We start from the raw sequence: 16,904 nt of genomic DNA on the forward strand, positions 1-16,904 counted from the left end.
GCTTACAGCTTTCCAAGTTAACACTTGGTTACAACAAAAGAGTACTAACTCATCTACACATTAAGCCCTTGGCTTGAATATACATGTAATACATCAAGAAATAAAACAACAAAAGTCTGCCTGCCTCTAGCCTCCCAAGCTACGTCCTTGGAGGTGGCATGCTACCTGTACCTGAAAATGATATTCCCATATAGAGTGAGCCACAGCCCAGTAGAAATACACTAAACCAAATATGGACAATGACTAAAAAATTAGCAGTTGATAGATGGCCAACACTGATACTTTCTCTTATCACACTTTACAGTTTCATGACATACAAGTCCATGTTACAATTCATTTTCCAGTTCCTTTCAATTCTCAATTTACAACCATGGCTCAGAACCTGGCCATCAACTCATATGAGACAGTAACTCATATCAAACACTTCCCATTTCATAATAGATAAGCATACTAGCTATATCACACAACAACAGATAAGCATACAAGCTATATCATCACTTCCACAGATATGCATATGAGCACTATCACACTTCCAATGACAAGCGTATGAGCTCTGCCAACACATTAATAGATAAGCATATGATCTCTATCTATGGAGTCCATCCCCTATCTCCTCCCAACAACATCCGGCTTAGAGGTCCATCCCCTATCTTTCCCTAAACCGTGGAGTACATCCCATATCTCCTCCAACACAACACAATGCATATAAACAATAATTATACACATCATCACGCAACACATAAATTTAACGTGTTCTTTCAATCAATCATAATCAATGACTCATTCCAGTGATTAGTTTCCGTTTGCCTAATCATCATGCATTGTCTACAACAATCACGACTATCCTCCACCGATAGCCCAAAGCAGTTATTTCTGTACGGTAAATAAATGCAACAAATGGATATAAAATCGACATTTTCAACTAGGTGAGTGGCATGAGATCCAACTACACCTTTTAATCCCATGTATTCCCAATCTCAACATTTCTATTTCATAACCTCATTTCCCACGATTAATTAACCCAATTAATCAAACAATGTAATTAGGGCATTCTCCATAATTAACATTACAACCCTTAAGGTCCCATTTTCATCAATGATTCAACGTTTATTCCATTTCTCTATGCCAAACATGCATCTAGGTTTATTATAAATAAAACCCTAACTTTTGTAAAAATCACACAAAGCCCCAAACTTTCACAAAACTACCAAACCAACCCCAACATCTCAAAATACTAAAATCTAAAGACAAAATCCATAGAGAGGAGTAGGATATCCCTACCTCAAATCCGGAGCCCCAAGGGAGAAGATGACAAAACCCAACGTGCTCCAAATCCCGAAATTTTCAGATTAAAATGTAGCCCTCGACGATCAACAACCTTTTTGTAAAGGCCAAAGATGAGCAAATCACTCCTACTAGATCAAAACCTAGAGAGAAGGTAAAGTTCTAGAGTGAGAGGCTCAACAATGGTGTTTTTGGAAAAGTAGGAGAGAGAAGAGAAAGTGAAAGAGTGATTTGAAAAGTCAAAACACGGAGCTTTAACCCAGTCGCCCCGTTCGAGCGTCCAACGCCCCGCTCGAGCGTCACTCACAGACTCCCGCTCGAGCGGCCAATTCCCCGCTCGAGCTCCGGATACACACTCCCAGAACTTTTGCAGACAGGTCTCCCGCTCGAGCTTCCAACTCCCCGCTCGAGCGTCACTCACACAAACCCGCTCGAGCGGCCAATCCCACGCTCGAGCGTCGAACACTGCACAGGAAAAACTGGATGGGTGAAACTCCCGCTCGAGCGCCAAAACCCCCGCTCGAGCGGATAGGTCAAAATCTGGGCAACTAGTTTTGGTTTCTAATCTCAACCAACCTGTAACAAATCTGCCCAACACATCCTATAACTCCAATACAAAGAAAGAAAGGATGCATACCAGGTAATAATCAACTACTATCATCCACGGACACATGTCCGGATCACTGTACAACAAGGGTAAACCCAGGATCGCTATAATAAACATGATTTATATTTACAACAATATCACTATTACAACATTTTTATGATATTTTTTATATAAATTTTTATATATGAAAATAATTTTTTATTTTTATTTCCACCATTATATCTAGATTAGATCAATTTAATCTAGATGTATTTAAAAAGTATAAAATTTGTACAAAAAAAAAAAACTTTTAAAAATCCGTTAAATACAACAAAATAAGATAATGTATTGAATTTTTATATTTTTTATTTTTTTATTTGGTGAATTTAAAAAAAAATCACAAAATATTATGCTTCTTGAGTATATCTAGATTAAGGCCTCGTTTGGTGTAACTATTAAAACAGCTTATAGATTATAGCTTAACAGATTATAGATTATGGCTTTATTCAGAAGTTGTTAATCTGTTTGGTGTAGCTGTTGGATTATAGATTTAAGTTGCTGAGTAATGTTTGTTAAATAAGCTGTTGTAACGCCCTCAAAATAACAACATTAAACCCATTAATATAGACATGCATTGATATACAAAGCTTCACATTCTTCTATTCATCAGAGTACTTCATTACAAAAGTATTACATGTTAACAACAAAAGCAAATGCCCTACGGGCTTACAGCTTTCCAAGTTAACACTTGGTTACAAAAGAGAGTACTAACTCAATTACATATTAAGCCCTTGGCTTGAATTTACATGTAATACATCAAAAGAAATAAGACAACAAAAGTGTGTCCGCCTCTAGCCTCCCAAGCTAAGTCCTTGGAGGTGGCATGCTATCTGCACCTGAAAATGATATTCCTATATAGAGTGAGCCACAGCCCAGCAGAAATACACTAAACCAAATATGAAAAATGACTAAAAGATTAGCAGTTGATAGATGGCCAACACTGATACTTTCCCTTATCACACTTTACGGTTTCATGACATACAAGTCCATATTACAATTCATTTTCCAATTCCTTTAAATTCTCAACTTACAACCATGGCTCAGAATCTGGCCAAACAACTCACATGAGGCAATAACTCATATCAAGCACTTTCCCATTTCGAAATAGATAAGCATACTAGCTATATCACACATCAACAGATAAGCATGCAAGCTATATCATCACTTCCATAGATATGCATAAGAGCACTATCACACTTCCAATGGCAAGCATATGAGCTCTGTCAACACATTACTAGATAAGCATATGAGCTCTATCTATGGAGTCCATCCCCTATCTCCTCCCAACAACATCCGGTTTAGAGGTCCATCCCCTATCTTTCCCTAAACCGTGGAGTACATCCCCTATCTCCTCCAATACAACACAATGCATATAAACAATAATCATACACATCATCACACAATACATAAATTTAATGTATTCTTTCAACCGTCATGCTCAATGACCTATTCCAGTGATTAGTTTCAGTTTGCCTAATCATCATGCATTGTCTACAACAATCAAGACTATCCTCCACCGATATCCCAAAGCAGTTATTTCTATACAGAAAATAAATGCAACAATGGATATATAATCAACATTTCAACTAGGTGAGCGATAAATAATCCAACTACACCCTTTCATCCCATATCTTTCCAAGTCAATTCCTCATTTCTTACAATTAATTGTACAAATTAATCAATCAATGTAATTAGGGCATTTTTCATAATTAACATTACAACCCTTAGGTTCCATTTTCATTAATGTTTCAACATTAATTTCACTTTTCCATGCCAAACGTGCATTTTGGTTTTATATAAATAAAAACCCCAACTTTTGTAAAATTACACAAAGGCCCAAACTCTCTCGATATTACCCAACAACCCCCAACATATCAAAATGCAAAAATTTAAAGACAAAGCTCATAGTAAGGAGTAGGTTATCCCTACCTCAAAGTTAGAGCTCGGATGGAGAAGAGACCAAAACCAAAGTGCTCCAAAGACCAAGATTCTCGGATCAAAACGACGCCCTCGACGATCAACACAACTTTTACAAAGGCCGAAGGGAAGGAGGACACTCTAACTAGATCAAACCCTAGAGAGAAGGGAGTTTCTAGAGAGAGAGGCTCTCAAAAATGGGTTTTAGAAAAAGTAGGAGAGAGAAAGAAAAGCAAAAAGTGATTTAAAATCACCCAGCGGATAACTCATATACGTATGACCCGCTCGAGCGGATAACACAACGCTCGAGCGCCAAGGACAAAAATCTGGACACGCTCGAGCGCAATAAGGCCCGCTCGAGCGCCAAGACACAAGAATAAAGCACTTCCGCTCGAGCGTGAAAACCAGTCCGCTCGAGTGTATATTTCCCCCTCCCAGAACTTATATCCAGAAAGTACTACCCGCTCGAGCGCCACCGCTCGAGCGTAAACAAACCCGCTCGAGCGTAAAAATCACATCTGCAGAAGTTTTGCAGGAACACGAAATACTGGAGGTGTGCAATCCCCGCTCGAGCGCAAGAAGACCCGCTCGAGCGGATCGCCTAAAAACTGGACAACAAGGAATTGAAACCAAGGCCTAACCAACCTGTAGCAACCCTGCTCCAAACATCCTAAAACTCAATCAAGTGGAATTAAAGGACGGCAACAAGATAGATACCACTGCCAACTTCACGGAACCGAGTCCGGAACACAATAGAACAGTAAAGGGACAACCGGGATCACTATAGCTGTGAAATAGCTTTTTCAATTAATTTTTATTTTTTGTTTGTCTACATTTCTCATAAAAAATAATAATAATAATTTATAGTCCATTTGAGTCTTTTTCTATTTTTAAAAAAATAAAAAATAAAAAAATTTAAGAGTATAACCATAAATTAACATGTCCACAGCAGAAGCTGATAATCAGAAGCAAAGGGTGAGCAGCTTTTCAGAATCAGCTTTTTTGAGTTAAAATAAGCTGTTAGAATCAGAAGCTGTTTGAAATAAGTTTAACCAAATAGTCCAAAATAACTTTTTCAAAACTAAAAGCCATAAGTTAGCTCTAAAAAGCTGAAACAAACACCCCCTAAGTGTATCTAAAAAAAAATTTACTTAAAATATTAAAAAATTTAGTACAAATAAAAAAACACTAAAAATAAAGAAATGTAATTTTTTGTGTGAGTTAAACCAAAGAAGATGATTGTTATTTATCTTGAAATGACATGAACAAAATATATGTATTATTTTATTATTTATATGTATAAAAGTTAAGGAACAAATATGTCATTTTAATCTGACAGGAGGTATGTGTAATTTTTCAAATGTGATAGGGGAATTTGTATTATACAGAAATTTCAGGAGGTGTCAGTGTAATTTATCCCCCCCCCCCTCCCCCTTTTGTTTTTATTGTGATTGAATTTGATAGTAGAGTATATTATATTTATGTTAGATATCTGAGAGACAATTGGGAATATATGCATTTCTGATTGGTGGAAAGTACCACTTGACACTGCCATGTGGTACCCTCCCAACATACAAAAATTTCTCTAAGAAAACCAATATGAGATGCGATATCAAAAGATTACAAAAATAATATGTAATTAAAATCTCTCAAGTTGGCCATCTAATTTGAGAAAATATTTGGGCTTCATGAACTGCTTTTGGAACCAAAAATTTGAGAGAGTGCTTAGGCTTGGTGAACTCATTTTGGAACCGACTTTGGTGATACAAATCATTCACTTTTTAGAACGTATTGGGTAGAATATTTATGCAAAAATATTAGATATCAGTAGTTATATGTTGAAATCACATTTATAAAAAATTAATCAATAATTATAATTTTTAAAATAATTATTCGTTTTTATAATACAAATGTGATTTAAACATATATCTATTAATATTCGATCATTTTAAATTTTTACATAAATATTTTAATTAACGATTAAAAATAAACTATTCGAATTAACGGAATCGGTCCCAAAATAGTCCATTCAAATAAGTTGTTGAAATAACAACCTTGACGAAATCCAAACCCAAATAATATATATACCATTTCTCTAAATTTATTTTTTGCAAATCGCTTTTTCCCTGTTTCTCTTTTCCTTATCCCCTTGTAATTCCATGATAGAAACATAACCTGTATGAAATTAAGAAAGAACCGAAGACATTGAGAGAAACCATGCAGGCCCGCCCCTGAGATTTCCGAAACCCAAAGCTGACAATCAACTGATAAATTTTTAGGGCCCTTTACATTTAAAAAAGATAATTAAAGGTAAAGGACAAAAAAATTATGACAAAATCACAAAAAATACTTAGCATTACATTAGAACAACAAATAAATATATTTTGATTCTCACTCTTCTTGCATTTTTATAAGCAAATAAATCAATCATACTTGCATAATCTAATTTTTTTGCAAAATCATTTTCAATGGATAACAATACTAATTATTTTAAATGACCTTTCAATTTTTTAAATTTATTTTAAATTAGTTCGGGCCTTCCTTAATTTTTTTTGGACTTAAAAAATAACTAATATATTACATTAAACTATAATAAGAGGGAGCCTTTTTTTTTGGGTCTATTGTCAATGGATAACAAGGATAATTTTTTTGAATGGACCTTTCAATTTTTAAATGGGTCAATTTATTTAAAATTAGTTTGGACCTTCTTCAAATTTTTTTTAGATTTAAAACATACATAATATATTACAATAAATTATAATAGGAGAAATCCTTTTTTAAATTTATTTTGAGAGGCCCTAGGTCATCGCCTGGTGGGCCTATGCCAGGGCCGACCCTGAAACCATGGCGACCTAATTGCACATTACAATTTCATTATTATCAGAGAAAATGCAGTATCTGCTAGTGCTTGCCAAGGGAAGATTTTTTATCTTTCCTGGATTCAGAAACAGCTTGCGTGTTGCCATCAACGAACTCAAATTGATTTTGAGCTTCCTCGAAGTCGAAGCAAAGAATAATACCAGTAGTGGCAATTCGTTACAGGCTCGTATTCTTCCTACTGTTTACTTTGCAGAACACATCACCAATGTTTTCCTCCTAAATGCAAACATAACAAGAAGAAGATCAGATGGGGTCAGTGCAGCATGTCAAATTATTCTTCAAAAGCCATTAATGGTGTTTCCACCGCGGAACCAAGTTCAATTCACCACCAAAATGAAGAAAATCATAAATCATTTCAGAGCTTTGTACGGTGAATTCACAGATCAGTTAGAAACATGTCACACTCAAGATCTCACTGTTGTTCCAACCCACATGCATAAAAAACGTGGGAAGGCAACCAACCAAGTCAAGCTTGGCAGCCACCAACCCACATGCATGAAAAACGTGGGAAGGCAACCAACCAAGTCAAGCTTGGCAGCCACCAACCATAGCAAGGGTCAAGAATGGAGGCTACCCAAGTCAAGAATGAAGGCTCTCCCACCTACTCCTTCTATGTATAAATAGAGATGGGAGGGAGAGGAGGTTTCATATCAGAAATTGGAGAGTGAGAGCTGTGAGTTGAGTGAGTTTCATCTCCTCCTCTGTATTTGTATTTTGCTCCATTTTAGTGAAACTTCTCATTTCTGTCCGTGGATGTAGGCATTGGGCCGAACCACGTAAATATTGTGTTCTCTGTGTGTGTGAGATAATTTTTTCTGGGTGTGTTTGATCCTAACAAGTGGTATCAGAGCTGGTTGAGTCTCTTTCGGAAAAACAGAGTGCATTTTTCGAAAATGCCCAGAAATCAAAGTGGTCAAAATCCACTTTTGATCACACCATCTTAAAGCCCTCGACAAGACGATCACAGAGGCGAAAACCACGTCGAAAACGGAGATCGGACGGCCACACACGCGCCACACGCGCTTTGTGACGCCGTTCCCACGCGCCCCCACCCTCACACGTCCCTCACGCGCTTCCAAAAGAAGAAGAAGCGTGATTTCACGCGCATACATGCGCTGCACGCGCGAGCGCCAGCCGACGTCATCAGCTAAGCCGAGCCGAATCTGAGCCGTTGACCAAGCCTTCTAGCCGCTGACCAAGCCGATCGAAGCCGAGCTGTTAAGCCGAGCCGGGACGAAGCCAAAGCCGCTGACCGAGCCGTTGACTGAGCCGCTGACGTCAGCCCGACGCCAACCGAACCGGAGAAATAATCTGGTGCTTCTCAGCCGTACCAGATTCATCCGATCTGAGCCATTCAATCTGTTTTGGCTCGATCTAAGCCATTTGAGGTCCGATTTGGGTGATCCAAAAGTGCTTTCCAACTATTTAGAATATTCCGGACACATCTGTACGGTCATATTTTTCAAATCAACTTTCAAAAATTTGTCGTCTTTCTTTTCGCAATCCGAAGTGTTTTTCGGGCTAATTTGACCAGTCCGGACTCTACAGCAAAACCTGTTTTTTAGCCAGAGATCATTTTTTGTATGATGGAGGAATTAACATCGACTTCAGGTTCCATGATAAAGTTAAATGCTTCCAATTATGCCATTTGGAAGCCTAGAATGGAAGATGTCTTGTATTGCCAAGATTTGTTTGACCCCATTGAGCTTAATGGAGTTAAACCACCAACGGGAAAAAACGAAGACTGGAAGCGGAAGAACCGAAAGACCATTGGCCAGATCAGACAATGGATTGATCACAGTGTCTTCCACCATGTCACCCAGGAGACTGATGCCTATGCTCTCTGGACAAAGTTAGAAGGCATGTACCAGTCGAAGACTGCTCGGAACAAAGCCCTCCTGATGAGAAGACTTGTGAATTTGAAGTTCAAAGGCGGTATCTCTATTGCTGAACACACCAGTGAGTTTCAAAATTTGGTGAACCAACTAACAACTGTCAAAATGGAGTTAGATGATGAGATGCAGGCCCTATTGCTGCTCAGTTCTTTGCCAGACAGTTGGGAGACATTGGTGGTGTGCCTCAGCAACTCTGCCCCAGAAGGGAAACTGGCCATGAGCATGGTTACAGATGCTTTATTTAGTGAAGAGGCAAGAAAGAAAGAAATGGGTGGAGATCAATCCCATGCCCTCGTCACAGAAAATAAAAGCAGAGGTAGAGGCAGGGGCAGGAGAAGAAGCAAAAGTAGAGGACACAGCAGAGGAAGATCTCAAGACAGAGGGAAATCCAGAGAAGGTATGAGCCGGCCAAAGTTCAAACGTTACCATTGTGGCCAGGAGGGTCACATAAAGAAGTATTGCTATGCCTTGAAGGGAGAACAACAACAAGGCAATAGACAGCCAAAGACCAAAGATGGGACCACTGCAGTTACTGTCTCAGAGGATACTGCATTATTCTCTGTTGATGCATTATTCTCTGTTGAAGAAGAAGAATCCCTCCATATGTCAGACAACGACACCGAGTGGGTGGTAGACACAGCAGCTTCCTACCACGCTACATCCCAGAAGGAGTTCTTCAGTACGTACAAAGCTGGAGATTTTGGTACAGTGAAAATGGGTAACTCCAGTTTTTCAAAAATTGTGGGAATTGGTGATGTTCATATCCAAACCAAAGTTGGGTGCACGATGGTGTTGAAAGATGTTAGGCATGTTCCCGATTTACGCCTGAATCTTATTTCAGGGATAGCCTTAGATCGACAAGGCTATGAGAACTACTTTGGCAAAGGCATATGGAAGTTGAAAAAGGGATCTCTCGTGGTAGCCAAAGGACAGGCAATTGGCACACTATACAAGACTCATGTGGAGGTGAATTCAAATAGCCTCAACGCAGGAGAAGATGAGACGTCACCAAATTTGTGGCACAAAAGGCTGGGTCACATGAGTGAGAAAGGGTTACAGATTTTGGCAAATAAGTCACTTATTCCCTTTGCCAAAGATGCAAAATTAAATCCTTGTGACAACTGCTTGTTTGGGAAGCATCATAGAGTCGCTTTCCATTCATCATCCAGAAGACAATCAGAGTTGTTGAGCAGAGTATACTCTGATGTTTGCGGTCCCATTGAAGTGGAATCTTTGGGTGGTAGAAAATACTTTCTGACGTTCATTGATGATGCATCACGGAAGGTATGGGTTTATGTCTTAAAGACCAAAGCTGAGGTGTTCCAGCATTTTCAGACATTCCATGCTATGGTGGAAAGGGAGACTGGAAAGAAGCTGAAATGTCTCCGAACAGACAATGGAGGCGAGTACACGTCAAAGGAATTTGAAGCCTACTGTGCTACTCACGGCATCCAGCATGAGAAGACTATTCCTGGAACCCCACAACACAATGGTGTAGCCGAGAGAATGAACCGAACCATTGTGGAGAAGGTCAGATGTATGCTCAAAATGGCAAAGCTACCAAAGCCATTTTGGGGAGAAGCTGTTCGTGTTGCTTGCTATTTGATCAACAGGTCGCCATCAGTTCCACTGAATTTTCAGATTCCAGAAGAAGTATGGTCTGGAAGGGAGATCTCTTACTCTCACTTGAGAGTGTTTGGGTGCAAAGCATTTGCACATGTATCCAAGGAGCACAGACAGAAGCTGGATGACAAAGCCACTCCATGCATCTTTATTGGCTATGGAGATGAAGAATTTGGATACAGATTGTGGGATCCGAAACACAAAAAGGTCATTCGAAGCCGAGATGTGGTGTTTCAAGAAGGCCAGACCTTTGAAGACTTTGGGCAACCAGCCAAACCCAAAGTTGATGATGTTTCAGAAATTATTCCAAACCCTGCACCATCACAGCATGCCACTGATGAAGAAGAGTTACCGCAACATGCAGTCAATGATGTAGAGTTGCAGGATGGATTTCTAGAAGAAGAAGATCCAGAAGCAGAGGGTGTTGAGCAGGGGGAGCCACAACCCCCTCTACCAGAGATTGTTGGTCCACAGTTACGAAGATCAACAAGAGAATTTAAGCCGTCAACCAAATACCCTACTTCTGAGTATATTTTGCTTACCGATGAGGAGGAGCCAGAAATTTTTCAAGAAGCTCAAAATCATAAGGAGAAGAGTAGCTGGCAGCAAGCTATGCAAGAAAAGATGCAATCCTTGCAGAAGAATCAGACTTATGATTTGGTGAAACTTCCCCAGGGTCGAAAAGCATTGCAGAACAAATGGGTGTTCAAGTTGAAGAAAGATGGCAGCGGAAAGCTAGTCAAGTATAAGGCTCGATTGGTTGTCAAAGGTTTTGGGCAGAAGAAATGTATTGATTTTGATGAAATCTTCTCGCCAGTTGTGAAAATGACATCCATTCGAGTAGTTTTGGGACTAGCAGCTAGTTTGAATTTGGAACTTGAACAAATGGACGTGAAGACAGCATTTCTCCATGGTGATCTGAGGGAAGAAATTTACATGGAGCAGCCAGAAGGTTTTGAAGTCAAAGGGAAAGAAAACTTAGTCTGCAGATTGAAGAAGAGTCTCTACGGCCTCAAACAAGCGCCGAGACAGTGGTACAAGAAGTTTGACTCATTCATGGTAGGTCATGAGTACAAGAGAACTGCTGCAGACCAGTGTGTTTATGTCAGGACATTTCCCGGTGGAAACTTTATCATACTTCTGCTCTATGTTGATGACATGTTGATCGTTGGACAAGATGCCACAACAATCAGATCACTGAAGAAGGAGTTGTTAGAGTCCTTTGACATGAAGGACCTAGGCCCTGCACAACAAATTTTGGGCATGAATATTGTGCGTGACAGGAAAGCCAAGAAGTTGTGGCTGTCACAGGAGAAGTACGTTGAACGAGTGATTGAGAAGTTCAACATGAAAGATGCCAAGCCAGTCAGTACTCCGCTGGCTAATCATTTCAAGCTGAGCAAGAATTCTTGTCCCTCCTCTACGAAGGAAAGACAAGAGATGGAGGCGATTCCCTACTCATCCGCTGTAGGGAGTTTGATGTATGCAATGGTGTCCACCCGACCAGATATTGCTCATGCGGTTGGAGTTGTAAGCAGATTCCTTTCCAATCCAGGAAAAGAGCATTGGGAAGCAGTCAAGTGGATTATGAGGTACCTCAAGGGTACAACAAAAATGTGTTTGTGCTTTAGAGATGCTGGAAGGCTATACTGATTCAGATATGGCAGGCGATCTTGATGGTAGGAAATCTACATCAGGATTTCTGTTCACCTTCGCAGGGGGAGCTGTGTCTTGGCAGTCCAAGCTGCAGAAGTGTGTTGCTTTATCCACAACTGAGGCAGAGTATATTGCCGCAGCGGAAGTCGGGAAAGAAATGTTGTGGTTGAAACGGTTTCTCCAAGAGTTGGGATTAAAGCAAGAAAAGTTTACGGTACATTGTGATAGTCAGAGTGCCATAGACCTGAGCAAGAATTCGATGTACCATTCTCGCACAAAGCACATTGATGTTCGGTATCATTGGATACGCGAAGTGATGGACAAGCAATTATTGGAACTGATCAAGATCCACACATATAAGAATCCAGCTGACATGCTTACAAAGGTGGTCTCGAGAGACAAACTCGAAATTTGCAGACACATTGCCGGGATGGACTTCAAGTTAGAAGTCAGTCATGCATATGGGTATGGAGGGGGAGAATTGTTGTTCCAACCCACATGCATGAAAAACGTGGGAAGGCAACCAACCAAGTCAAGCTTGGCAGCCACCAACCCACATGCATGAAAAACGTGGGAAGGCAACCAACCAAGTCAAGCTTGGCAGCCACCAACCCACATGCATGAAAAACGTGGGAAGGCAACCAACCAAGTCAAGCTTGGCAGCCACCAACCATAGCAAGGGTCAAGAATGGAGGCTACCCAAGTCAAGAATGAAGGCTCTCCCACCTACTCCTTCTATGTATAAATAGAGACGGGAGGAAGAGGAGGTTTCATATCAGAAATTGGAGAGTGAGAGCTGTGAGTTGAGTGAGTTTCATCTCCTCCTCTGTATTTGTATTTTGCTCCATTTTAGTGAAACTTCTCATTTCTGTCCGTGGATGTAGGCATTGGGCCGAACCACGTAAATATTATGTTCTCTGTGTGTGTGAGATAATTTTTTCTGGGTGTGTTTGATCCTAACACTCACAACCAATACTACAATTGAATTTGACAATCACACATTTAGTCGAGCAATTGCAAGGTACCGACCTGACAATGACGTATTTGTTGGACGCAAAGATGCTGAACAAGAGATCGTAGCATGATCGATCAACGACAATGAGAAAAGCCTCCGCGTGATTTCACTAGTCGACGAAGAAGCAATTGGAAAGACAACTCTGGCAAGAAAATTTTACAACAGACTAGACATTCGGCAGCATTTCCAGTGCCGCGCGTGGCTCCATGTTCCGAAAGAATTTTCATACAAAGATGTATTGCTTGTCATACTGACAGACTCCAAATTTATTGAAAGACATAGAGCTAATGAAGGAGAACGAACTCTCAATTTTCCTTTTCAAGATATTAATGGAGCTCAGGTTTCTAATAGTCTTGGATGATATCTGCACCAATGATGACTGGCTCAAATTTGTGCGCCCCTTTGCAGACGCCGTGAATGGTAGCAGAGTCATAATCACTACTCGTGACTCTAAGGTCGCGTCGGAGGTAGATCCGTGGAGTCATCCTCTGAATCTGATGCAGTTAACAGAAGAGGATACTTGGGCATTGTTCTTGAACAAAGCGGTACCAGAAAATAGTTCAGAGAATAATTTAAACAATGCCAAGGCTGAAATTCTGAGTTTATGTCACGGTTTGCCTATGGCAATTGTCTTGTTGGGAGGCTTGTTGTTGACTGTGGAATTAAGCGAGTGGTCAACAGTCATTGATCATTTCCTTGCTTGAGATCATCATTTCTTAAAATGTATTGTTGATTTGAGCTATGAAAAATTACCATCTAGATTGAAGCTTTGTTTTCTTTATTTGGTTATGTTTCCTAAATCGTATGAAATTTCAACGCGGAGGTTATTGCAATTGTGGGTTGCTGAGGGGTTTGTTCAAACATCGAATGAACCAAGCATTGACTCTCAAGATATGGCCATGACATGTTTGAAAGAACTAGAGCAAAGAAACATGATTGAAATTGCGGAAAGGAAATCAGATGGAAGCCCCAAGACATGTCGTATGCCGTGTTTCCTCTACAATATCTTCTTACCAAAAGCCGAGGACATAGGATTTCTTCACGTCCACCGTCTCAATTCATATTGCACACTAGCAGATTCACATATTATTCGGAGGATTGCAGGTCAGTTTTTTTGGGTTAAGTCTACTTCGGAATCTCATACTCAAAATCTATGTTCTTATGTTTCTTTCGAAGCCCAAAACAAGTTACATCCAACACAAAAATTGGTAATTTGCTTAATTCACTAGTCAAAAAGGGGAAAAGCTTTGTTCCTTTGAAGGTGTTTGATCTAGAGGGTGTCTACAAACCTTCGCTACCCGAGAAACTCGGCCAGTATTTGAAGAACCTAAGGTACATAGGCTTGCGATGGACCGGCCTACACACGTTTCCAGAGTCTATTGGGGATTTGCAATGCCTAGAGACTTTAGATTTGAAGTATACTAATATAACCACTTTGCCAAGTTCAATTTGGAAGGCAAAGAGCCTTCAGCATCTCTATATGACCGGGGTGTCCATTCAAAAGCCATCATTGAAAGAGTCTTCGACTTCAACATCCAAACTTGAGACCTTAACGGGGCTCGTGATTGGTTCTGAAGAGGAATCTGATGAAGAAAATGACAACTATCGCTTGGACCGGTTCACAGGCCTAAGGAAATTAGGACTCACTTGCCATTCTAAATCGGTATTTCGCGACTCAACAAACTTGAAACTTTGAAACTGAGATCAAGAGACCTTCCGTTCGGTCAACCTTCGGACCTCGTGTTGAGTCCTTTAAAAGACCGTCAGACTCAGTCAAAATTGCATTTGTTTGGACTGATAAAAGATGGGATACAGAATCTTCCTATCAATCTCGAAATCCTAACATTGTCGATGTCGGAACTAAGAAAAGGTCCGATGCGTGTGCTAGGGAAGCTGCCTCAGCTAAACATCCTCAACCATTTAGCACGCGCCTATGTTGGGGAGGAAATAAGATGTCGCTCTAGGGAATTTCGCGAACTCCGCGTGTTGAAATTGTGGATGCTGGAAAATCTAACGCAATGGACAGTGAGGAAAGGTGCTCTGCCCCAACTTGTAGAATTAGAAATTAGAGGCTGTGATTATCTGGAAAACATGGAGGGATTAAAGGAGCTGCCTGAATTGAAAGAATTGATGTTGACAAACATGCCACAAGAGTTTGTATCAGATTTGAGAGAAAAGTTGGACAGAGACATAGTAGTCACCAATGACTGGAAGTCTTTCTCTCTTGCCTGTAAGTTCAATTTCTTCACTACCATTAAAAAAATAATAATAATATAAATAAATAAATAAATAAATTTAAATACATGCATGTTCGGATTTAGATCTTTTTCATTACAATTTACATGTAGTTCTGTAATCAACAATAATACATTGAATTGCTAGGCTTTCTATTTAAAAATAAAATAAAATAAAAAATTATTTATGTTTAAACATGAACAAGACCATGGTTTTTGAGAACAACAATGCTAGGTATCATGAAAAATCTTTCATAAAAATAATCATAAAAGTTTTGTGACCTTTGGATTATACTTAGAATAAAGCACCACACACTAATCAAGGTAATCCAAATATCATAACTCTTTCATGATCGTTTTCATGAAAAAGATTTAATGATCCCTAACTTTTCTCTTTTGAGAATTGCTGCAATTGGATCATATGTCCAATTCTTACTCTCTCTTTTTTCCATCTAATTTGAGTGAAAATTTGGCTAAAAGGTTTGATATGAGATTGAGCACTCCAAACCTCGGTTTTTTTTTTTTTTGTTTTTTTTCATTAAATCTTTTTTGAAAAAGTCCAAACTTATATTCAGACCAGTTTTAATAATTTTTTATGAAAGAAAATCTACTCTAATCCTTAATCTTTTTAAAATTTCATCAAATTTGAACAAAAATATGACAATGATTAGAAATTATGTGTGTCTAAAAAGTTTAGACATGCTGAAATAATAAAAAAAAATAATCTAGCACAATCATAATATTTTTTAATAAAAATCATAATATGTCATAATTTAAAAAAAAAATATACATATTTGTGACATATATTTACGTTTTTAATGTAGGATTAGTGCTCACGGAGGCTAGAGGTGAATCTAAATTGCAGGTTCTTGATAAACCGCTTGGAAGTAAAGACAATCAACCATATTTTTAGAGAAGAAAATACTTGTGCCGACAACCTTACAAATCAAAAAATTCTCTCTAATGAAGAAATTCATATTTTTCAACATGCCCCTGCTCCTTGTATTTGTAATCAAATGTTTGATGATGCTAGGATGGTCTACTATCCTAGAACCTTGTAACCATTTGCTTTTTTATCCATAATATTACTGCTCTACTATTACCTAAGAAGAAAAAAAATGCCCATTTCGCGGCTTGCTGTATTACTACTCTTCACATCAAATGTAAAATAAAGTTGCAACTCTGTTTCAATTTGTGTTTGGCTTGATTAAATAAATGAAAATATTATATATAAAGGGGAGAATAAATTAGTTTATTGATTTATTTCAATCAGATCAACTCTATATTTTTTATATATTTTTATCATAATAAATCAAAAAAATTAACTTGTAAGTTACTTATCAAAATAACAAAAAAAATATTATACTAATCAAATAGTTGAATATTGACCCATAATAATAGCATGGAGAAGGGAGTGCATAATTTTGTTATGTTATTGTACTTTATCTATTTCAATGATATATATACAACTGCCTCAGAGTTTTCCCTGGCAAATATATATATATATATATATATATACATACTAGTTTAAAAAGATCAGTACAAAGTACGAGTTATTATTACAGTATATTTAAGTTTTATATTTTGATATTTTTTTAAATTAAAATATTATTCAATGAAATTGAATAGAATAAATTATTAAATATATGATAGAATTATGTGGTATGATATATATCATTTTTTATTTTCTTATACATCCAATGATGTATACTCCAATTCTATTATCATATCATTTTGGGTGAATTTATGAGTCT

The 16,904-nt window shown here is 38.5% G+C and overlaps 1 long non-coding RNA gene across 1 annotated transcript; it reads left to right on the forward strand.

Annotated features, from left to right (window-relative positions):
- Positions 1-13,983: 13,983 nt before the first annotated feature.
- Positions 13,984-16,341, forward strand: LOC145820996 (uncharacterized). Its single transcript, XR_014363041.1, has 2 exons — positions 13,984-15,146; positions 15,975-16,341. It is a non-coding gene; the product is annotated as an uncharacterized LOC145820996 (long non-coding RNA).
- The last annotated feature ends 563 nt before the right edge of the window (positions 16,342-16,904 follow it).

The sequence above is a fragment of the Camellia sinensis genome, chromosome 3 (genome assembly GCF_055761805.1).
Source record: "Camellia sinensis isolate YWXY chromosome 3, ASM5576180v1, whole genome shotgun sequence".
Taxonomy (NCBI): domain Eukaryota; kingdom Viridiplantae; phylum Streptophyta; class Magnoliopsida; order Ericales; family Theaceae; genus Camellia; species Camellia sinensis.